Genomic DNA, 24,708 nt, shown 5'->3' with positions numbered 1-24,708 from the left:
GGTGTTCCAGAACTTGCATTCATTATGTGCTTTAGCTCGAAGGCCATAGGTGTCCCCGCTGGGCACTCACCATCTGGAATCATCTCCCACTGTAGCCACCCAGCCTGGCTGCCGGGTTGGTCACCATTCAGCACCACGTGACGGTACGGCCCAAGCACCACCATCATGATGAACCCACTCGTGTGTTTAAGTCAATCTCCATCACAGAGAAAGTAAGAGCCCAACAATGAAATCCTCTCTCCTCTGTTGTCACAGTGGAACATAAACCCATTTCAGTGCCCACAAAATGACAATGGCCACACACGTCTCTTCCCAGTTTTGGCATCCTGCTCAGTCCTACCCAAAAGGCCTGCTTGCATGTTTGAAGCAGTTCCTTCCTGCAGCCTGGGTCCCCTCCCTGGAGACTGGCAGGCTCCTCCAGCCGCCTCAGGGCACTGACATCCATCCTATGCTCCAGAAGAGAACGTACCCAGAAGCGACCCAATGGAGCCACTCTGCCTCCCTGCGCAGACGCCAGCAGAGACTTAGTGACTACCCTGGGTGGGGGGGTGCGCCAGGCGGAGATGGAAAGAATAAATGAGGGGAAGAGAACAGTCTGCCTGGGTCTGCCTTGCCTGGAGTCTGACAAACCTCATGCGGCCCTGCAGAGCCCCTGAGCTGGGCCCTCCGCACACCCAGGAGGGGTTCCCACTGGGAGCTGGGTGGGGCTGCTCAGGGCGCCTAGGGCTGTCTGTCTGGAAATCAGCATGTTCCTGGGTTAGCAGCCTCACTCTCACCCTGGGCCCAGGGACAGGTGGCGTGATTTCTTTTCCACAAGCCTCCCCACACTTTTCCCTCCCATCCTTTGGGCTCCCCAGGCCTCAGTTGTGCTCCTGTCTGCCGTGAGAACACCAAAGTTGCTTTCCTGTTGCAGCAAGAACTGCTTCCCAACGAGGAGCACACCAGTCCCCAGCCTTCTCAGAGAAATCAGGATACAGGAGGGAGTGAGAACATGGCAGAACAGAGAGTCACAGAACAGCCTCCTGCCAAGCCCAGAAGGCTGGGCCTGCCCCACTCGAAGCCCTGTCCATCTGAAAGGCCCAGGAGTCTCCTGATGACTGAGGTTAGGCCAGACCAGCCCACCAGGTGAGCCTCCCTTCTTCCCCACAGGACACGCAGCCTAGTCTGCTGCTGCTGTGCTGGCAGGGAGACCCCAGCCTACGGCAGGAACCGAGCCCCTCCTCTTAGGGGCTGCGTCAGCCTGCAGGACTTCCCACGCAGCGACCCCAGGTGCTGCTTGCTCTCCTGGCCAGGCTGTTCCTGGCGGGCTGGGCATACACAGAGTGGATGGTGAGTCTGGGACCAGGTTCCTGGGGTCGGCTGATGCCACCCTAGGGAAGTGGGGGTAGCCCTCCCCTCCCCTGATGAGGATTTGAAGACCTCGGGGGTGGGAGGAAAGAAGGAGAGATCATTCGCGGTGACTCAGCCAATGATTCTCCAGAGAATGATTGCCACCTGATACCCAGCTAGGGACAGGGTCCCGCTCTCTCTGGTGGCTGTGGGGGAGAATCCTACTTGCCTCTTCCAGCCTCCGTGCCTTCGGGTTTCCTTGGCTTATGGCAGCTTAACTCCAGTCTCTGCCTCTGTCTTCCCAGGCCCTTGTCCCCTGTGTCTCTGTGTCCTGTATCTCCTTCTCTTTCCCTTTCTGTCATAGGGAACACCAGTTACTGGATTTGGGGCCCATCCTCAACCCAAAATGATCTCATCTTGTGATGAGCTGTAATTTGATTTTAAGATCTTAAGATGAAATCTTAATTCTTAATTATATTTGGCCTTATTTTCAAATAAGGCCACATTCACAGGGACCGGTGTTAGGACTTGGACTTACCTTTTTGGGGGACACCTTGCAACCCACTATATTCGGTTGCTTTCTCTGTAAAAGGCAGACGAGAGTAGCAGCTGCCTCACGATACTGTGGGTTAGTACATGCACAGACTTGGAGCAGCACCTGGCATGTGGTATGTGCTCAGTAAATGTTAGCTCGTTTTGTCATTCCTCATCCTTCAAACATGTCACTCAATGAAACCTACTCTGAGCTGTGCCCCAGACCCAAACAGAGCCATTGCCCACACAGCTGCTTCACTGGCCTTTGTAGACCCTTCCAGCTTTATTCCAGGGCTTTGATCAAGAGGGATGGAGGCTGTTTCCTCTGTCAGCTCATTCGCTCCTCTGGATAAAAAGCTGGATCTTATTCATCTCTTTCTAAAAAAATAACCACTTTTGAGTCCTACAAAAATATCTTGATCACGAGCAATAATACATGCATAGAGACATCACAGAGCAAGCGTATGTCATCATCATACGCCCAAATGTTTCCCAGTTTTCTCTTGACCATTTGACTGGTCCCTTCCGCCTTTGTCTCCCAGCATTAGTACCGACCTTGCCATGTGGGGGTGCGGAACAGCTATATCTGTTGATAAACTGAAGGAGGAGGACAGCCTAAAGGTCAGAGCAGAAATTAAGGAGAGGCTGAATGTACTGCCCCAGGCCCCCCCCAACTGGGGACAGGGTGGGCCTGCGAGATGACGGGGAGCGGAAGGAAGGCGCTGGGGCTCGGGGCCACAGGAGGTGCAAGCGAGTGTCAGCGGCTGAGTGTGAGGGAGTGTAGGGAACTCTCGGCCGGGATCCACGACATCCGGGAGACCCAACCAGACGGAGGAGACCTGCTGGCTTGGCTGTGTAAAAGGAACACCAGTTACCTTTGTTTCTGTGGACTGTTTATGATTTATGACTAATTACCATGTAAAATAATAGCAGTTACATATATAATTATCTGGCAGATTAATTTATTATAAGCTTCATTTAATTATACTGCTGAATTCTGTTTGCTACATCTCTACTACCCCCAAAACAAAAACAAAACAAAACAAAATTTGAAGGCCCATTGCTCCCCTCCACTTTCACAATTGGAGAAGGCTGGTAGGACCTGGCCCAGTCTCCAGTGGAAGCCTGTTGCCTGGACAGAGTGGCCCTGGTGACTGCTGCTAAGAAGTGTCTTGTATGGAGCCCTTGCTGTCCTGGGTAAGGGTCTCATATACTCTGGCAGAGCACAGCAGCCCAGATCATGCCCACTTCACAGGTGCACTAGGATGGGGCCAGCCCCTTTACTTACCTGGGGAGGGGAGGGGATGTCATCTGGCTCCAAAGCTTCTGGATGGTGGGGGATGACCAGCTGTGGGGTGTCAAGTTCAAGGGGATCCATCTGGCCCCCACCCCCTTACCCTTCCTCCTCACACTGGCCACAGGCTTGGCCACTGGACCACCTGCTCTTCACCCCTGCCTTCCTCACGTTCTCACCTTCTGTGTCTCTCCTGTCGCTGGCTTCTACAGTGCTGAGCCCCTTTGAAATGCCATTGTGCTCCTGGGTTCCAGCCAGAGAGCCAAGCTGGGAGGAGGCAGAAGCCACAGAGAGAAGCCAGGCAAGCTGCGACCCTGACACTTCCAGGAGCTGGAGAAGACCCCTGTGGGACCCCCATGACTTATGTGGGTCCAGCCAGCCCTTTCAGCCCCGTTCCTGCTGTGGGGGTCCTTTCTCTCCCCTAGACTCTTTCTAGCTTCTCATGCTGCAGAATGGTCTCTGCCACCTCTCTGCTCAGTAAGCTTCAACCCCAACTGGTTTGAAGAAGCCCCTTGGGAGGTCTGGAGATCCTGACCACCTCCCTTCTCCCCTGCCCCGTGCCCCAGCCACCACACTAAGGCCCTGTCAAGCCCACCTGCCCTCAGCCCCTTCCACGCACACTGTCAGGCCTGGTCTTACCTGCTCTTCCAGCAGCCCCGGGAAGCAGGTGCCATCATATTCATCACTGTTCACAGATGAGGACCACGGGGCTCTGACACCCAGCTGGTGAGGTCAGAGATGGTTTGAAACCAGGTTTGTTTCACTCTAGATCCCATGCCCTAAACCACTACTTTATAGAGCCTTCTTGCCTATCATTCATTCAACAAATATTGATGAGCTTTTCTTCCAGGCCAGATCCTGTGCTGGGTGCTAAGGATGGACCCACAGACAAGGCGGAAATGGACAAGCCCCATGTGGAGCTTATACCCAGGCCCGCCTCACACCCAGGTACAGTCTTGTTCTCCTGGGGCTTTGTGGGGGGCCTGACATAGGCTGAAGGAGGGGTACAAATGAGTAGCACTGACTTTATTCCCAGCCAAAGAGGCATGCTATTTGGGGGGAACAGCATGCCACAGAGCAAGCTTTGGACCAGGTGCTGGTGCTGGGCTTCAAGGCCCCACTGGGGAGTCTCCAAACCCTAAGCTCGTACATTGGCTGGGCCTTCCTCTGCTGGGGCAACCTTTCTCCAACACCCTTCCCTTTGGTTCCATCGACCAGACATTGTTCCAGCTAGAAAGTGGGCCTGCAAAGCTGAATGACCCCCCTCCCTGCTGCCATCCCTCCTGAGGGGAGCCTCACTGGCCAGCAGGGCTTTGTCTCTGGGCTAGTGAAGGGCAGACAGAAATCCTGAGGGTCGGGGGCTGAGCCCTGGCCAGGTGGCCCGGCTCCCATGGGAAAGCAGGAGGCTCTCTCTGCTGATTTCAGGCTCTGCAGACCCCACCTGAGAGCTGCACTGGGAGGGGAGAGGGAGACAAGCGTCAGGGTGGACACCGTCTGCAGAGGGACCCTGAGCCACACCTTGTGAGGACTTAGCTAAGGAAAGGACTCTCTCTCCTCCAGCAGCCTGAGTGTCAGGCCCTCAGGGAGAAGAGATGCTTTCATTCCACTGGTAAGGAAACTACATCTCAGAGGCGTTAAGTAATTTTGCTGTGGTCACACAATAAGCAAACAATAGTTCTGTCTAATAAGGCTAACTCCAAAGTCAACACCCTTCCACCATACAAGACAGCTTCTTTTAGGAGCCAGGACATAGAACACAGCTTCCAGAGGCCTTCCCACTCCATAAAAAAAAAAGGAAAAAGCCCACATGTCTGGTGGAGCTCCCTGTGTGCCATGGTCCCTCTGCAACCACACACTGGTCAAGCCTGCTGCCCTTCCCCCACCCTTCTCACAAGCACCCTCAGTGTGAAGCAGGCCCCAAAAAGTGGAAGGAGTTGACTCACAGCGCATACTCTGCCATACCTTCCCCACATCCCGTGACAGGGGGCTGCTCTGTTCTCCAGGCAGTTTGCCCCAGACAACACTCCCAGGATCCCAGGGTCACTGAGACATTTGTCCTGACCTCCCAGCCAGGCTGGGAGTCTCCTGTCTCTCTGAAGTTGGGTGTCTGGAGAGACCTCAACAGGGAGGTGACCCCAGAGCAGGCAGTGCTTCTCAGGTGCGGTTGGGAAGCAGCACTAGCCTCACCAACACTGAATCGGGTGGTGGGGGGGGGACAGAAGCTTGTATTTGCACAAGCACCCAGGTGATTCTGGTGCACACTCAGGTTTGAGAAGCATGAGCTGGAAGGACAGGCAGGGGAGCTGGTCCAGGCAGTGAGACAACCCAGGGAGCGGATTCCTTCCCATAGAACTTGGCAATGAGCTAAAGCACACAATCACTTTGGGCATGCATGGGGGTGCAGGGAGGTGCTCCCTCCCTGCGATAGGGGTACCCTGGGTTAATCCTCACTCTCTTTCAGGTTTTCCTTCAAACGTCACTTCTCAAAGGAGCCCAGCGCAGTAAACCCCCAGGGTCCCAGCCCCCTGCAATTGCTACTGTTGCTCTACTTCTCCTTCAGAGCCCTGGAACAGGTGTCCCAGTTTGTAGGTCAGTTTCCGGGTCACCCTCTGGAGTGTACATTCGGAGAGGGCAGGGACTCTTGCCTGGTTCACGGCTGTGTCCCCTGCACTCATACTGTGTTTGGCACGTAGTAGGCGAACTCATGGAATCAGTTTGTTGAATGCATAATTCAGCCTGGGAAGCTGGGAGGAGTAAGCCCAGGTAGAAAGGAAGAAATGTGGCAAATAGACTTTGCCTTGTGGTGAGCAGGGCCTTTCCCCATCCAGGAATTGCTCAGCGCACATAGGAATTTCACAGGGCCGTGGAATCCTCCCACCATGGAATCATCTCATCTTCCCCCAGCCCTGGGTAGGATAGTTTCTCCCTGCACCCTAGCCCTTCTGCTGTTCTTCTCAAAGATCTCTGCAAACGAAAGTTCCTTAGCCCTCCTCCCATGTTACTCCTGACAGTGATGCATGCTCTTTGCTGTTAGGGAAGGTCATCCTTGAGTCTGACTCCTATGTTTCCTATGCCATTTTTATCCCCCTTTCCCTCTCCTCTTGAACACAGTCTCTAACAATATCAGCACTAGACAGGAACTTAGAGATGATATAAGAAAGTAGCTTTCAAATGTCTTTTTTTTTTTTTTTTTAAGCAGGGAAATCCCTTTTTCAAAAAAATCAGAATCTAGTTGTGAGGCTGATGAAAGGGGAGCAGCTCTGATTGATATAACCCAGGAGCTCCGAGGAACACAATTTGAAAACCAATGATAGATCCAAGCCTGATACTTTGTAGATGAGAAAATCCAGAGAAGGGAAGTGATCTGCCCCAGCCAGGACCACAGCCCTGAAGTTCACAGCCAACGCTGTCAGACCCCAGTGAAAATGGCAGTATTTGGGGTGCTCTGCAGTTGTACTTTTTAAATAGTATGTTCCAGTATAACTGGGGCTGTTTTGCATTTTCTTGTTTATGGTATCTGGCACTTCAAATGCCAAAAAACTCAACAAGAAATTGCTAGAGGAAGTTATACATACATGTTTCATAAATCTCCAAATCTTTGAACAAAGATGGTCATCACATTTTCTCAAGTATTTCCACATAGGGCTGCAGAATAAGGTCCATCTTTTTTGCATTATTTACTTATTTCTTTCTTTTGGAATGCATTTGAGCACAAACCATGCGATTGCAAAAAAGATCCAATTGGAATGAGACATGGTGGTGTCCTTTGTGCTAGGACTCATTAGGCCCATCAGCCCCAGGGACCTGGGGATTTTCATGGAACCAATTTCCTTCTTGGGATTGTTAACATAATCCCTTAATTGGTGCATTGAGGACCTATTAGCAGCTGGCTAGTGCTCTGAGGAAGCACATTCCCCAGGACCAGGGGGGAGGTCTAGCGTCTTCTTGGATTTCCCATGAAGCACATACTCTCTGCCCCCACACGGCCCTCCCCCTTCAGCCAGCTCGCATGCCCCAGCGCAGTGTCTCAGGTGAGTGGGATCAACAGAGGCCACACTGTAACAGCACTCACTGGCCACCCATCTTCCATGTGCTACTGTTAGAACATTAGTCAATGTAGTCCTACAATGGGTGCCATTTATTAAGCTTCTAGTACATTCTACGCACTGTACTACAAGGCCAAGGAATGACAGTATTGTTATATCCATTTTGCAATAGAGAACACTGCTTTTTCAGAGGAGCATGGACTGAGGCAAACATTATTTCATTTAATATCTGCGTACATTATTTCCCCTCGCACTAATGATGGGTTAACTCTTATTGAGTGTTCACTATGTTCTAAGAGCTTCACATGAATCAACTCATTCAGACCTCACAACAACCTTATAGAATTGGGTATTACTACCATCCCATTTTATATATGAGAAAACTGAGGCACAGAATGGTTAAGATTCTTGCCCAAGCTCACTCAGCTCTCACCCTCTTCATCAATTCCGGGTAGTCTCAGTTCAGTTCAAGCACTGATTGTGTTCCTTTCACAGGAGAAACAGTACAGGGAGTGCTGTGAAGCGTGGACGTCAGTCAGACGTTCCTGGGCTCTATCGCAGATGGCTGCATGAGGATGGGCAAGTGTATTAGCTACCCACTGCTTTGTAACAAGGTCCCCAGGATTCGGCTGCTTAAAAAGCAAACGTTTATTATCTCACAGCTCCAAGGGCCAGGGATGTGAGACCAGCTTCACTGGGTGCTTCAGGCTTGGGGGCTCTCCTGAGGCGGCCATCAAGATGTCACCCAAGGCTGCAGTCATCTCAGGGCTCAGCTGGGGAGGAGCTGCGCCTAAGCTCACTCATGCAGACCTCTCCATGGCCTGGCAGCTGGCTCCCCCAGGGGAGGGACCCACCAAAGAGGGCACCCAAGAGGAGGTCTTTTTATCACTCAGTCTTGGAAGTGACATTCCATTACCTCTACCCTATTCTCCTCATTAGAAGCAAAGCAGTAGGTCCAGCCCACACTCAAATGACAGGGGATTGCACAAGGGATGTAAAGGTGAGGAGAAGGGGAAGACTGGGCCATCCTGGAGGGCCTGCCCCACAAGCCACTTAAACTTCTGAGCCTCAGTTCCCACATCGATAAAATGGGAATCAGATAGCACCTTTAAAGGCCTCAGTGAGACAATGCTATAAGGAGATCAGAACCATGCCCAGGAAATAATGATGCTCAATAAATAATAGTTGTTGTCACCTCCAGGGCAGTATGCTGCCAGCAGGCAGGGATACTACATCTTTCTTCATCTCATCTGTCTCTTCAGTGCCTGCCTCTCTCAGTACCTGGCACTTCCCTCCGTGGCCACCAGGCACTGGGAGTGCCAGTGTGGGAGTGGAGAATGAGCCAGGGCCTGCCCTCAGAGAGCACGCTCTCAACATGAGTCCTCACAACATGGGAGGGGGACTCCCCGAGGGCATCAGGAATGTCCTCCGCCAGCCAGGCCGCAAGGCTTAAGATTATCCAGGGGCTCAGCCCCTGCTGGTCTCAGCCCACTCTTGCCAGAGATGGTGGAGCAATGCAGGTTTCATGGGGGCTGGTCCAGGGTGAGAGTCTGACAGCCCTGCTCCTGTGGGCTTTGACAGATCCCCCAAGCACTGCCTAGACTGTTCCCAGGAGGAGCTGGCATGAGGTCAAGGACAAGTTCCAGAATGCTAGACCACCTGGGTATGGTGATAGTACCTGTTTGTGGCTCCCTGAGGCCTGTCATCAAGGAACAACATGTTGCCCTCTAGGGTGCTTGGAGACGGTGGCAGCTGCTCAGCATTACCTACATGGAGCTCAGGGAGAGGAGCAAAGGAGAGAGGACAAAGGGAGCCAAGCTCCTGGCAAAGGACCATGTGCCCAGTGAGGCTGCAGACCAGGAAAAGAGATGGAGCACAGCAGAGTAGCACAGGCTGTGTTGGAAGGACTTCTGCTGAAGAGTCATGGGTTTGACTCATGGTTAACCACTTGTCTGCTGGATGACTTTAGACAGGTTGCTTATTTTCTCTTCATCTCTGGCGCCTCTTTCACAAAATGACTTTCCGCCCCACATGGAGGCTGTGAGAATCAGCGGTATGGATGGGCAGTACCTGGGACATAGTAGGTGCTCCATAAATGCAACCGTTGTTATTATCAGGGGCAGGGGAGGTGTTTTGAGAAAGAGAAAGATTGAAAGCTAAGTAATCTTTTTTGTTTTGTAAATTTTACTGAAGTATATATACATATAAAAAAGCACATGTATCATAAGTGTACAGCAAGACAAAAATTCACCAAGTGAACACACATGTGTAACTAGCATCCCGATTGAGAAATGAAACATGACCAATACCCCCAGAAATCTGCCCGGTGTTCCCTTCCAATTCCTATCCACCTGCAAGGAGAACCACTGCTCCAACCTTGAAGTTCTTGCTTTTGTGCTGTATTTAAATGGCAGCAGATGGTACGACCTCTTCCGTATCTGTCTTTTTTGGCTCAGCACAGTGTGTGTGAAATCCACCACCCATACTCTTGCATGTGATTGTGGTTGTGTGGTTCTCATTGCTCTGTAGTGTTCCAGTGTGTGCATACACTCCAGTATGCACTGCTGTTGATGGGCTTTTGGTTGTCTTCAGTTTGGGGCTCTTAAAAATAGTGGTGCCATGAGCATTTTCATGCTTGTTTTTTTTTTGATGGGTTCAGGATGGAATTACTGGGTCAGAAGTCATCCATACTTACTGTAGTAAGTACTGCCAGAGTTTTCTACAGCCTCTGTTTTGACATACACCCCACCAGCAGTGAACGAGAGCTATCCTTGCTCTACCCTCTCGTGCACACCTGGTATTGTCCCTCCTCCATGTTAGTCATTCTTGTAGGTGTGTAGTGAGGATTTTAATCAAGATTTAATTGTGATTTTAATTTGCATTCTCTTGATGACTACTGAGGAGGAGCACTTCTTCTCACATTTATTGGATATTTGGGTGTGAATCTAAGTCATTTAGTTTCTGTCCTCACTAGAGCTGCTGTAGCAGATTGACTCCCCTGCTCCACCAACCAGGGATCTGGGATTTCACAAATGAGTAAAATTTAGGGGTTCAGCCACAGAATTACCCACTAAACTACCATCTATGACATATCTTGCAGACTGGTTCAAGCCACTGCACCCTCCGCTATAGCAGGACTTCCTGTTCTGGTCTGCACAAGACCCCCTCTACCAGGCCCATGCTTGTGTGCCGTTGGGATGGCAGAAGTGTGGCCAGGTGGGTGCTTTTGCTGTGGCCACCGTTTCTCCTGGCTAGCTCAGGGGTTAAGATGTTTGGTTCTCTTGGATGGCAGTAGCAGAGATCCCAGGCCCAGGCTCTAGTGCTGGGGGGTGTCAAGAGGGCAGATGTGTTACACTGATTTTGCTGATGTGAATCATGTGGAGCACAGCCAAAGGGATGTGGTCCTGGAGCTGGTAGATGGGACCAGTGGCTTCCAGACTCCCTAGATTCCTGATCATGGCAGAGATGGCAGGACTTTGGGGAGGTGTCCCTGGAAGCCCAGCCTACCTCTTCTCCACCAGCCCTTCCAATGATTTTGTAAAGTCCTAAATTCCTGTATTCAATTCTTTTCTGCTTAAAATAACTCAGTGATTGCTATACCTGCAGTTAAACCCTGGCTGATATATTGTAATACACTGATGCTACCAACTCATGAAAGAAACATTTTAAGACCAGTATATAGGAAGAACACAATCCTAAAATAAAAGGACCGTTTCTTGAAAATGTTATTAAATCAGTCCCATGAAAGGCCCACTTTCCTTTTCTTATTTTGCCAGTGGAAATGTCAACACTAGTGGGTTGTAAAGGAAGGAGTGAGATTAGAAGAGGTATTAAGAGGGAAAACCTAAAGAGCGGCCCCTGAAGTGGGATGCAGTTGAGAACTACTGAGCTTCACCACCATGCCAGGGGGAACATGGTCCTCATGCCAGTGGTAGCCTCAACTCATTTAAAACATCACAGATAATACTGTTTCCATGGCTTCTTTCACCCTGACCCAGAGATGAGGGTCAAGGAGGGCTTGATGAGGGAGAGTACTGGTCAAGAGCTGAGGTAGCTATGTCCCCAAAGATAATTTGAGAGCTCGTCGGTAATATTTGAGTAGTCATGTGGTGATTCAAATGATAATAACAGCATTCAGGGGAAAAGGCTCCTGCGAGGACAGAGGAGCTAGAGTGAGTGGCTGAGAGGACCTGGCGAGGCAGCCCAGGCCATGGTAGGGCTTGTAGGGTGTTCGGGATTCAGGAGGGCCTCTCTGCCATCCTTGCTCTGCTCGGCTCATCTGCTCCATGGCTGCAAAGGCCTCGGCGCTGGAGCCTGGCTGGGGAAGGAAGTCTCCAGGCTGAGCTGGGCACGGGCTCTGGTGTCAGTGGCACCAGCTGGAGATTGGGGGTGGGGGCAGCTCTTTGTGCTGTCAGTAGAGTCTGGCTGATGGGGATAAGGAGAGGGATGGAAGCTACCGTGATGGAGCTTTAGAGATGGAAGCCCCTTAGTCATCTTTTGGCCCAGTGATGTACAGTGATGCTTTCTATTTTCCTTTTTAGTGGTTTACAATGAAAATTTTCATAATACACAAAAGTGGAGAGAATAGCAGAATGAACTCCCCTGGACCATCACCCAGTGGCAGCACTCAATCACCAGTTGAGTGATTTGTACTTTGTTCTTACCTGATTCTCTGCTGAGAAAGTTATGAAATATGTGCTTACGGTTTCTTCCCTGTTCCTTTCTCCCATTCAAGCAGATGCTAGGAGAACTAGCAATACCTAGGAGAACTTAAAGGGCTTGCAAAGGAGGGAAAAGAGGGGAAGGAGACTGCATTTGTTTTCTAGGGCTGCAAACAATACCCTGACCTGAGCGGCTTACATAATAGAATCTTCCTGTCTCCCAGGTCTGGAGGCTGGAAGCCTGAGAGTAAGGTCTGAGCAGTCCTGGCTCTTTCTGAGGGACTGTGAGGGAACTGTCGGCTCCAGGCCTCTCTCCTTGGCTAAGGCCTCTTCTCCAAGTTTCTTCACATCTTCTTCCCGCTATGCCTGTCTGAGTCCAGATTTCCTCCTCTTACAAGGACACTGGTCACATTGGATTAGGACTCACTCCAATGACCTCATTTAAACTGGCTTATCTCTGTAAGGACCCTATCTCCAAATCAGGTCACATTCTGAGGTGTTGGGGGTTTGGACGCCAACACATCTTTTTGGGGAGACACAATTCAACCCATAGTGGGGACTCACTGGCATAGATTGAATGAAAATCTTAAAGAAACACAGAAGGAAATTTGCTTCAGGCTATTTTCCCAGAAGGAAGGGTGGGCTAGAAAGAGGGTCTATGGGATAAGGAAAAGAAAGGCAGAGGGGACATTGGTCAGCTCCCAAAAGGTACCTGTGTCCTGGGGGTGGCACAGAATCATCAGGGACACCTGGACGCACAGGGGCCACTGGACAGAGATGGGGCTTGTTAGAGCACCCCATGTCCAGAAGCAAGGCACCACCTCAGAGCCAAGAATATGTGGGATGCATATTTCATCCAGCTTTTGGGAATGGGTCCTAGGAGTCAGAAATTAATTTAGAAACTTAGCAAATGGAGGACTCGATGTTTTCTGCACCTCCTGAGTCTGTCAGTTGAGAAGTCTATCTGCCAAATATACAACAGATAAAAGCAGGGGTGTTCTAGGTGGAGCTCACCCTAATATTGGCTCCCTTTGCAGTATCCCAAGGCAATCCGAGGAGGCTCAGAGTGCCAGGAAACTCAGCTGGAAAACTTAGGGTCCACCCCTCCCTACTTATTGAACACACAGGACACAGAGGCTCAGAAGAGAAAAGACCTGCTTGTGGGCATGCAAAAGGCAGGTTAGCAGCAGTTGAGAACCCAGGGTTCCTGATTTCTACAGGACTCTTTCCTGGCAGCTTCCTCAAAGATTTCTCAGAGGTGCTGGCACTGTATTTTTGGTCCATATCCAGGTCCCTGGAGGTATGTCCTTGCACTGCAGACTTCTGAGTCCCTGAGCCGTCCTGGAGTGGGCCTGGAATCACCTCTTGGGACCTTGTCAGGTTCCTGTTGTTTTGTTCGAGCAGTTCTAATAGATGTGCAGTGTGCAGCATCCTGTGCTGTTTTGACACGTTCCCACCCATCTCCGAGGGCATCTTTGCTTTCCAGTCCAATGAGATGTTCTAGAATCACGTTGTCCTTACTTAACCCCAGGAAAATTATCCCTGGAATAAGCCATCCTGGTTTGAAGTCGAGTTTTATTTTACTAGGACTTGGGATATTATGACATATTAGGGGGAAAGCATCATTAAAACGTACTTCTATGATGTCAATTTGATTATTCTATAGTCAACCATTCCCCACATAGAGATAATTCCCACATGCAGAAATGGCTGAGACCTTCCTCTTTGAACCTGTCTCCAGCATCTTTTAGTACATTCCTTTCTGCTTTAACTAGAGTGGATTCTGTTCTCTGTAGTTAACCCTCATCAACAGACTGATTGATGCAACAGATTCTCAAGCAAATAGAATCTAAGATTGGCTATCTGACCTAGTTGGATTGAAAGGCAGCAAGGACCCCATTAGCATTAGGAGATAGTATTCTGGTAGCCCATATGGCAGAATGGCAATACAGCTGTCGCCTGTGGTCACTTATGATGAAGGTAAAGCTTTAGAGGACAGAGTCACTGCTGAGATAAACCACTGAGGTGAGAATAAGGAGTTAAAACCTGGGGAGTAGGCTGGCTGCTTCCCACTACACAGAGTGTTTAAAGAAAGAAATAACAACCTCAGGGGATTTTCTTCTTTCTTTTAAAAAAATAGCTTTATATATAATGTGATATGTCAATTATACCTCAATCTTTAAAAATAGCTTTTTTGTCAATATAGCTATGTGTACTGACATAAAATAAACTGCATATATTTAAAGTGTTCAATTTGAAGTTTTGACACACATGTATATACACACACACATGCCTGTGACACCATCACTACAATCAAGAGCACGAACATCCATTACCCCCAAAATTTCTTTGGATACCTTTGCAAATCCCTCCTGCTCTTCTTTGCCCCTTTTCCTTTCCCAGGCAACCACTGATCTACTTTCTATCACTATGGATTAGTTAGCCTTTTTTAGAATTTTTTATAAATGGAATCACACAGTATGTTCTTACTTCTGCCTGGCTTCCTCCACTCAGAGTAATTGTTATAATTATTTTGAGGTTTATTGTCAATAGTTCATCCCTTTTACTACTGAGTAGCATTCCATTGCATGGCTATACTAATTTTTATCTATTCACTTATTAATGGATTGATTTGGGTTGTTTCTAGTTATGAATAAAGCCACTATAAATGTTAGTGTACATGTCTTTATGTGGACCTATGTTTATATGCTATCATTTTTCTTGGATAAACACCTAGGAGTGAAATTGATGGATTATATGGTATGTGGATGCTTAATTGGTTAAGAAACTGCCAGGCTGTTTTTCAGTGGTTGCACCATTTTATATTCCCACCAGCAGTGTACAAAGTTTCAGCTGCTTCATATCCTGTCCAACATTTGGCATGGTCACCTTTTAATTTTAGTTATTCTAAATGGTATGTAATGGTTTCTCACTGTGCTTTTAATTTGCTTTTCCCTGGTAGCTAATGATGTAGTTTTCATGTACTTAGGCCTTATCTATATATTTTCACCCATTTCTGGTGAAGGGTCTGTTCAAGTCTTTTGCTCATTTTTATTGGGATGTTTTCTCATTACTGAGTTTAGAGTTCTTTAGAGATGCTGCATACAAATCCTTTATGAGATATTTGATCTGCAAATAATTTCTCCCAGTCTATGTCTTATCTTTTCATTCTTTAACAATGTCTTTTGAAGACTTCTTATTTTGATGAAGTCCAATTTATCAAAAAATGTTTTGAATAATTTGAAAAATAATGAATTGTACTTTTGATATTATATCAAAGAAGTCTTCATAACCCAAGGTCACAAAGATTTTCTCCTATGTACTCTTCTTACGGTTCTAGGCTTTACATTTAGGTCTATGATAAATCCGAGTTAATTTTTTATGTGTATGGTGTGAGGCAGGGTTTGGCAAACTTTTTCTTAAAAGATCAAATGGTAAATATTTTAGGCTTTGCAGGCCATCTGGTCTTTGTCATATCTACTCAATTCTGTCATGTAGGACAAAAGCAGACTGAGACAACAAATACATGAATGTGGCTGTGCGGTGATAAAACTTTATTTATAAAAACAGGCAGTGGACTAAATGTGGCCACTGACCAGAGTTTGCTGATTGTTTAAAATCTTTCAGCATCACTAAAACTCCTTAAGCAACAGAAATAAACCATTGGTTCATCCATTCCTGCCTGTTAAATTTGGTCTTACCTTGCTAGAAGATACCTTAGTGGCCTCGTCTCAGGTAGTTATCTTGCAAAAGGTTAACACTTTTTCCCATGCCCCGCCCCTGAACTTCTTCATTGCTTTGAGATCTGTAAGTACAGGCATATTCCTGTATGCCTCAGATGACCAAGTACAAAGTCTGACTCAGAGCTGTCTACATGCCACAAATGCAGGTGGACAAAACATACTCTTAGGTCATTCAACTTCATTCTCTCTGCCTTTTGGTTGACAAAAATGTCAAGGTTAGGTCACAGTCTGCCCCTAATGCTGCATGGTACTGATCAAGTCACTCCACTTCTCTCTTCCTCTGCATCCCCATATGGGGGAAAAGAGAGAGAAAAAAAAAAAGATTTCTCCTAATACTGTCAATGATATTGAGTAGCTAAGAATAAGACAATGCATTTCTTACCCTCCAGGTTCATTCTCTACCAGACAATTTCAAAGCTGCCCCTGAAATAGTTTTTTAAAAGACTATCTCCTTTCTTTTTAAAAGCAATATACTAATGCAAGGTATTGTTACTATTTTCTCTTTTTAAGTAATTCTAGAAAGCCCAACCCCAGGATTTCACAATCTGTCACTGTCCCTTGGTGCCTCTGTCTGTTGCCAGGGAGAGAGATTATCCCGGCTTGGGGAAGGTCAGCCAGCCCCAGCACAATCTCTAATGTGGCTTGGCTTGTCGTCCCCAATCACAGATTCAAAGTCAGTGACACAGAGATGGATAAGACCACTCCAAGGCCAAACAGAGTGGCCACTGAGAGCAGAAACACCACTCAGCACCTCTCAAGCTCCTCACAGGCCACTCTAATCACCACCCATGCCTGCAGGAGGAGGATGGAGCTCTCCCGTCTCCCCAGCAGACAGGCTGCAGTCTGCCAGAATCCTGAAAGAGGGAATGTCTTTGAGAACAGAGACCTCATCTGCATGGCCCTGGAGGCTCTGCTTTGAACACAGCAGAGATGAAAGAGCAGATTTCCCAGACTACTAGTAAAGCTGGTACACACACAGCACAGACATAAAAATATTTATCACAGTCATCTGTAAATGTATGCAAGAGCCCAAGACCCAGAGATGTACTTCATTTCATGCTATCCTCTTAAATGAACACCTGGATTTATTAAGAATGAATTTATTAATTCGCTATTTATGAAGCATGACTCCCATTTTATGTAAGGGTGAATGATTTGAAAAGGAATTTCGCATCATTGTCCCAATCCTCATAACAAGTCATCAAGAGGGGTAGGAAAGCATTGTCATCCTTGCTGGGGACTGCATGACAGAGATGTGAGGTGACTCATCAGACATCATATAGCCAGAAAGCCCAAGGGCTGGTATAGAAACCCCAGGTATTCAGACTCCAAGCTTAGCTCTGTCCCCCTCAATGCTTTTTTATGTTAAGTGGAGAGACTTTTCTCATCAGGTGGGTTGCCTTGGTAAGGCCGCAGGACCAGGAAAGGCAAGACAGGAGCTAACTGTTGCAGGATGCAGTTCAGTCAGCCCTGCTTACCCACAGGGAGACAGCCGCTAGGGCCGCATCCGCCCCCTGGTCCCAGCTCTCCTCCTCTTACCTCACATTGCCCAGCTTATAAAATAAACACATTCCAGAGTAAGTATTGTGTTTTCTTTACAAAAGTTTTCACCATAGAGCACTTTGAATGGCAAGCTCCCCAAAAGTATCAAAAATAGGGTTCAAACTATAAAAATGATGTAAACACAAGCTGGGGAGACAACCAGTATATTGTATAAGATCCGTACACATTGTCAGTTACATGTGCAGATAGACATGGGGTGATCTGAGATGAGGGATGGGGCAAAGTGACTTCTGAAGATGATGGGGGTGTGGTCTTTCTCTCCACTCAAAAAATAGGTTGTGGACTCTGTGTGTGTGTGTGTGTGTGTGTCTGTGTGTGTGTGTGTGTGCACGCGCGCGCACGTGTGCATGCCCACGTTTGTGGAAGTGGGTATATACACAGTGGGGAGAAAGCCTGGCTTTAACTACCAAAGCTGAAGTTCAGTGATGCTGCCTTCTAAGAGGCTGCTTTTGACTTTCTAATGAAAAATTAATAGGCACTTGCTTGTTGCTGCCTTTAATTACGTTTGCTAGAGACAAGTGTCTGCTGGCCCGCATGGCTCTGGCTTCTGTGCGGGATCTGCTCTCAGCAAAGCCCACTGGTTTGGAAGCACAAAGGGTACCACTTCAGCTGAGGGGCTGAAGACACAGAAACATCAGCGGGTAGAGATTGTGTCACATTTTCTGCTAATGGGTCCCCACCCACTAGTATTTGCCTGGCAAAGAAGCTGAGCCTAACACCTCTTGGTAGAGCACAGGCCAGGATTCCAAACTTGTAGGCTGAGGACCCCCGAAACCAAGGAGATCTTGAAAGAGGGCTACTAAACCCTGTCCATAGGCATAATAAACATACTCCCCCTACCAATACAGAACCATTTTTTCTAATGTGTACATGCTATTGGGATTAATAAAGTATCATTTAAATCAATTACCAAATTTACAATATTTTTTTACCATTATGTATTTTCTTAACTAAAGGTTCTCATATACACCGCTTTGGGGGGCCTCAAAAATATTTTGCCTTAAAAATGGGCCTTCATACAGGAAAAGACTAGGAACTTAAAACAAGGTATTTCTTCTGTAACTATGAAGCAGAGTTACAGAAGGAATGGTCTTTTCGGGCCCCACCTCCCTGTTTTTTAACAACTTTAGTAGATACAATTTACATTGCATAAAGCGACATCTACTTAAAGTGTGTAACTCACTGTTTTTTAGCAGAGTTGTAGAACCATCACCATAATCTTAGGACACTTTCATCATTATTAATAGTTGGCATTTGTTAACAGTTAACAGTTACTTCCCACCCTCCATCTAGGCAGTCTCTGATCTATTTTGTTTCTATAGATTTGCCTCTTTTGGATATTTCATTTAAATAAGATCATGCAATATGTGGTGTTTTGTGACTAGAGGAATGTTTTTAATCCTCAAAACTCCATCCATCCAGTCTTTGTATGTCCAACTCCTATGCATACTTTAAGGCCCCTTCTCTCCCTCCCAGAAGCTTATCTTACTCCCTCAACCTACAGGAATATTTTCCTCCTATTAGTTCACAGCCTCTCATTTGGAATATTCAAGAAGCACTTGGAATGAGCTGTGTGGCCCGCCTCTGCTGACTTTGCTGTTCTCATTTTTTTGTGATTTCCTCACCTCTGACTTCTTTTAGGTGGCATCTTGCTGGCATACTTCTCCCCCCACTCAACTCTGCCCAGCACAGTTTTCTGCTTGAAATGGATAATCAGTTTATGTGTGTTGAAAGAATAAATGACGCATGGGGATGTTCCTAGACTTTTAGGAAAAAAGGACTCAGGAGAAAGTGTGCAAGAAAGAGAGGAAAATCAAGAACTGGAACAAAGATAAAGCATGGAATGTGGGTGCTATAGTCCAAAGGTTTGCAGCTGCCATGGATCAGATACAGTCTTAAAAGGTCCTGGGCCACCAAGGGTCTCCCTTTCACCTCCAGTAGCAATTGAAAGGATGGGTTAAATGTCAGCACCTGGAGAGTGGCAGATCAGCCATTATCAACCACTTCCACCTCAGCTACAATCTGAGCTCTTGCATAATTCCTGTTCCCTGAGGTCCACAAGTTTGGAAGTGAGTGTAGGGTCTGGAAAAATCTAGGGCCTGGGTACCCCCATAGCCAATTGCAAACTTCTTATCATCCATGATTTCCAAGCCAAGGACGCCAGAGGTCAATAGTAAGAGGGCTGATGTCCTTGGCTCCTCCTCAGAGTCCCTGTTGGGGACAGGCTAGAGGGAGGGACGGCCCCCAGGGACCTCAGCCACCTGTACCCAGTGGTTAAGACACTGAGCCTTAAGCCTATGGATGACCTACTCTCAGGACACCTAATGTTTCATCCTGTCAGCAACTCTGACTTGGGGATATCAGTAAGTTGGTTCTTCATGAGAAAGTTAAATCATTGAAGGATGCGGCTTACTCTCAAAAATGCCATAGGAGAGGTTGACACACTTTTGGGAATAGGATGATCTTTAAGATTCTTTCACCCTTGAGAGAGTTCCTTAGTTATGTGTGAAGAACTCATTACAGGTCAGGGCTCTCCTGTGCAGGAGGCAAAGTTCATTTTTGATCCCCAAATCCCAATCAGCTTTCATTTCTGCCCTCTTCCTTCCTGCTCCTGGGCACCCCGACCCTTCTCTGGTTCCATGCATCGTGGGAAATGCTCAGTGGTCCCAACTCTTCTCTCCTTCCTCTCCTTAACTTATCCCTACTTCTAAGCAGCAAGCATCCATTCTCTTAGTGCCCCCACCTTGGTTGGGCCTTAGTGGGGAAACCCTGCTGAGTAAACCCATTCAGACTGACTTGCTATGGACTGATGACTGACAGGCCTGGCATAAATCCTTCAATCTCTAGGGGTATCTGCATTCATTTTTATTGAGAGATAATTTACATACCATAGAGTTCACCTGGTTGGGTTAAAGTGTGTAATGCAATGGTTTTTAGCGTATTTCTCGAGTTGTGCAATTATCACTGTAACCTAATCTTAGAACATTTTTATGACTCCAAAATGAAATCTTGTACCCTTTAGCCATCACTCCCCATTCCTCCATTACCGAGGCCTAGGCAACCACTAATCTACTTTCTGTCTCTAGATTTTCTGCATTCATTTTTAGGGAATGATTGTCATCCCAAAGCATGACTATCTAATGGTGGAATTTTAAGCAGTGTGGAGTAAGTACTTTTAGGTAGGGGAATATTACTGATACCCTCTTCTAGAAATACTTCTAATGTTATAAAATATTAATATTCTAATCTCCAATATAGAAATATTCTTCCAGAAAGAAGCCTGAGGGAGTGAAGAATTAAGTCTTAAAGGATACCTGAAGCACAAGGGGAAGATGGCTGGTGTGGGGTATAGGTGTGTGCAGACCTCCCAAAGGGCCTGCTGTCCCCTGGGGTGTGTGTAGTCACCTCACCTCTGCAAACCATGGTCCTCAAATTCAGGGGTTCTTCATTATCTTTAAACTGAAGCCCACCTTCCTCTGCACAGTATTCAAGAGCCCAACCCACCTTTCCATCTTCACCCACCATTGCCAATTCCCTCCCCACCCTACACACACCTTAGACTCCATCCTGGTCGCTAGTCCCCAGATATATCATTTGTTTATACAACAAACAGCTATGGGGCGCCTATGTGCCAGGCAACAGGTTAAGCACTGGGCACAAGAATGAGTAAGATACCAACCCTACCCTCAAGGAGTTCAGAGGGTTGGAGACAGTTCTGAGAACAAGTCAAAATAATACAATGTGACAAGTGCTATAACACAGATAAAAGCAAGGTGTGCTGGGAGCTGCGGAGGAGGGAGTGCCTAACAGCCTGCTGGAGGGGAGGGGCATTAGGGAGGGCTTTGCAGAGGTGCTATAAATCGGATTTGTGCGGGCTGGAGGTGGGGAGAGTGATCTCTGCAGAGGTTTAAAGAGCATTTCAAGGTGGTTGGATGACATGGGGAAGTGGTTGACTGTGAGAGCTGGCAGGTAGCAAGAAGCTATTTCGTGGATAGTTTCAGTAGAGGTATATAACATGCATGATCAGATGGGGACAAAAGTGGGGGACAGATTGGAGGGCAAAGAAGGAGGGGGAGGGAGAGTTGTTAATTGTCCAGGAAAGGAGAGGGGAGGGTCTAGGTGAAGGTAGTAGCCAGAGAGTGTGGAAGAAACAAGCATGAAAAGACAGGGTATGGCTGCAGGATTCTGGGAACTGGGGTAGGAGGGGAGGATGAATCATCCCTCTAAGATCAGGGAGCTGTGTGTGGGGTGGGGGTGATAATTCTACAAGAGGTTAGAAAATAGAGGAAGGGGTAAACTTCTTGGGAGATGACCTTAGTTTTAGACAACTTGAATCTGGGGTGTAGGCGGGCACCAAGTAGCATCCACAGGGAGCTCTCCAATGGACATGAGTAAGCTTGGAACCGGGAAGGGAGGCAGGGGCTGAAGATACAGATTGCAGAAATATCTTAAGAGAAAAAACATGTTTATCCTTTGAACCAGCAATTCTACTTGTAGAAATTTCTCCTAAGGATATATAATTGAAGATGTGTGTGAAGATTTATCTACAAAGATGCTCATTGATACAACAACAAAAGAGTGGAAACTTTGGTCAACTTCTGTGACAGTGAAAAATGTCCAACAGTAGGGAACTGGTTAAATAAATTATGTCATACCCATGCAACTGAATTCTATTCTGACAATAAACTAGATATTGTACAGGAATGTTTGTTGATTTCCATGGAAAAACATCCACAAAATTTCAAAAGAAAAAAGCAGATTCTAAACTGTAGAGTAAAAGTCCCATTTTTTGTTAAGAAAAAAAATTAAGATGCTAATAGTTCTTCCCAGGTGGTAATGATTATGCATTTTCTTTTGTCTTTTTTTCTACATTTAATCATACATGGCTTTTGTTTTATGATGGTTAATGAGAAGAGGATCGAGGATGGAACCCAATAACCTTGATACCTCAGGTCATCTGGCTTCTGTCCATGCAGTTGCCTGTCTGTGTGTCCTTCTCATATCATATTTACTACATGGCTGAGGCTGAGTGACAGTGTACAAGGAGCAGACTGACTTAGGTTCCATTCTGCTACAAACTGTGGGCCTTGGGCAAACTTTTTCATTCTCTAGGTCTCACTCTCCCCTTCATAGTGGGGAGAATAACACCTTCCTCAAAGTGGTTATTTGACAGTAAAATATTTATAGACATACAGAAGTTGCTTAATAAATATCAGTCCACCCTCCCTTTCTTCTCACTCATCTTTCCCTGCTAGCCCCAGATTTGCCCTCCAGGTCTTGGTTGGCTCTCACAGTGGGAATTAACACCTCCTCTCTCTGGGTCCCAAGAATGCTCTGTTTGGGCCTCTGTTAAACACTGACTGAATCCAGAGTTGGGTCATCTCTATCCCAGTAGCAACCAGCACAGTGCTTTGCATATAAGGGGTGCTCTATGAATGTTTGTTGGTTAAATTCATGGTGTTTTTTATGATTTAGCTAATCATAGATTGACTACTTAAAGGTTGGATTACTCAGGAGTTAGCTTATTTAGGCTTCTTGGACTGTTTCTCCTCCCAATTTGTAACTCTGGCAAGGTTTCTCTTGCAGTCTGCGAAGAGATGCCCCTCAGAGGAAGGGAAGCTCACTTGGGACCTCTAGGCTCCTTGTCGGAAGCTCTGCAGTGAGGGCTGGAGGAAGAGTGAAGTGAAGGTGGTTTCTCCTTAGACAGGGAGAGGTGTGGTCTCCTCACCCCTCCCAGTGCTTTGACCCACAGTGAAGTCCTTCTCTTCACTCTTGCCTCTTTGTCGCTGGCGCTGTGCAGGCCTGTCTGGTCGGTCATTCTCTGTCCGTCCCCGTCCCCGGCAGGTGTGCATCCTTCTGGCTAACACGTTTCTGGGTAGGAGAGGCAGGCTGGCGCTGATGAAAGATTTCTGGATTGCAAGTTAGGGAACCTGCGTGACCCATGGCAAGTTGATTAAGCTCTGGAAACCTCAGTTGCCGCATCTATAAACGGAATAATCACGGGCCCTGTCTTCTGTCACATCCCACAAACGAGTTTTGTTTTGTTTTTTAAGTATGAACGGGTATAGCTCCTCATAAACGGCAGGTGTTCCTAGTGCTGGCTGTGAGGCTTCCTCTCTTTGACTACCCACCAAAGTGTTTCTGTCCACCCCGCCCTGGCTGCATCCGCCTCATCCACTGTACTGTATCTCCATCTTTTCCGTCACTGCTTTCTTCAGAGATCCTCAGCCTCTCCGTCCTCCATGTCCATTTTCGGGTCTGGCTCACGGCCCTCCGGCCCCTCCAGGGACTCGGGTCTCCGCTCCCTGCGGCGGTCGCTGCCCCGGCGCCCCCAACCCAGTGCTCCCTCCTTTGGCACTGTCTCCCGGCCAGAGAATCGCCCAATAAGAGCTCTGGACTCAAGTCTGACAGCTCTGGAAGCGGCCAATCGAGCCCGGCCAGGGAAGGGGGGCGCAGCGCGGGGGCTGAAGTTGGGTTGAATAGGGGGAGGGGGGCGGAAGGGGGACACAAAAGAGGGGAGCTGGGACTAGGGGCGCAGGAACCCAAGCAGGGGGTGGGGGAGGACCTCACGCCACCAGGTCCAGCGAAGGGACCGCGGGCTGGCGGAAGCTCCAGAAGCCAGGGAGGGAGGGGTCGCGACGAGCATTTTAGGTGAGGAAGGGGAGCTGAGGCCCCTGCGGCCCCGGGCGCCTCACCGGGCAGAGCCTGAGGATGCCTGCGGGGCGCCGAGGAGGGGGCCGCGGTCCGGCCAGGGGCGGAGGCGGCCGCGCGCCGCTGTGAGCCGAGGCCGGAGCCGCGCGGGGGGCGGGGAGGCGGCGGGAGGAGGGGATGCGGAGGGCGCTCCGGCGGCGGCGGCGGCGGCGGGCGGGCGAGGAGAGAGGAGCGGCGCGAGCGGCCGGAGCGGCCCTGGGCCCGAGGCATGCCTGGTGCGCCCTGAGCCGGGCTCCCGCGGGCTCCCCCGGAACTCTCCGGGGGCGCAGCGGCTCTTGGGAGGGCCCCTCTCCGCCGGCTGCGTCTGAGCCCCGGCCCTCGATCTCTGGATGTCGTGCTCCCGGGGAGAAGCCCGACTGCATTGGGGCAGAACGGCGGCGGCGCTGCTTCGGATTCCGCCCTCCGCCTAGTCCTTCGGCGCCCGGCCGCGGTGGGCCCGCAGCCGGCGGCGAGGAGCCTGGGGCTTGCGGAGCTGGCGTGACAGCCCTCCTGGGCCAGCAGGTCCGGGCCAGCCCCGCTTCATTTTGGGAGAAAGGGGAGGCTCGAGGCGAAGGGCAGCGCCGCAGGAGCCGGTCCTCGCCCCCGCCCCCTGCACGGACGCGCTGAAGGCTCGGCTCTGCTTTCGCGGGGGCCACGCTCCCACTCTCGCCGCAGGAGGTGGGGAATGCGGGCGACGGCCCCCCAGGGCTCCAGGACCCTCCCCCCAGGGCTCCGGAGCTGTTGCTCCGCCCGCCGCCCCCTCCCCCATCCTCTCCACCCCCCATCCCACCTCCCCACCCCTCGTAAGAAAATAATGCTGGCTGGCGCCCGCACCTCCCATTCGCTCC

At 48.8% G+C, this 24,708-nt stretch overlaps 1 long non-coding RNA gene across 1 annotated transcript; it reads left to right on the top strand.

The window, feature by feature from the left end:
- Window positions 1–347: 347 nt before the first annotated feature.
- LOC118922635 (uncharacterized) lies at window positions 348–18,357 on the top strand. The gene is made up of 5 exons (XR_005028832.2): window positions 348–3,060; window positions 3,370–3,910; window positions 4,008–4,105; window positions 11,745–14,778; window positions 16,274–18,357. It is a non-coding gene; the product is annotated as an uncharacterized LOC118922635 (long non-coding RNA).
- Window positions 18,358–24,708: the final 6,351 nt, after the last annotated feature.

Source organism: Manis pentadactyla, chromosome 1, assembly GCF_030020395.1.
Source record: "Manis pentadactyla isolate mManPen7 chromosome 1, mManPen7.hap1, whole genome shotgun sequence".
Classification (NCBI taxonomy): domain Eukaryota; kingdom Metazoa; phylum Chordata; class Mammalia; order Pholidota; family Manidae; genus Manis; species Manis pentadactyla.
This window is presented reverse-complemented; position numbering and strand designations above follow the sequence as displayed.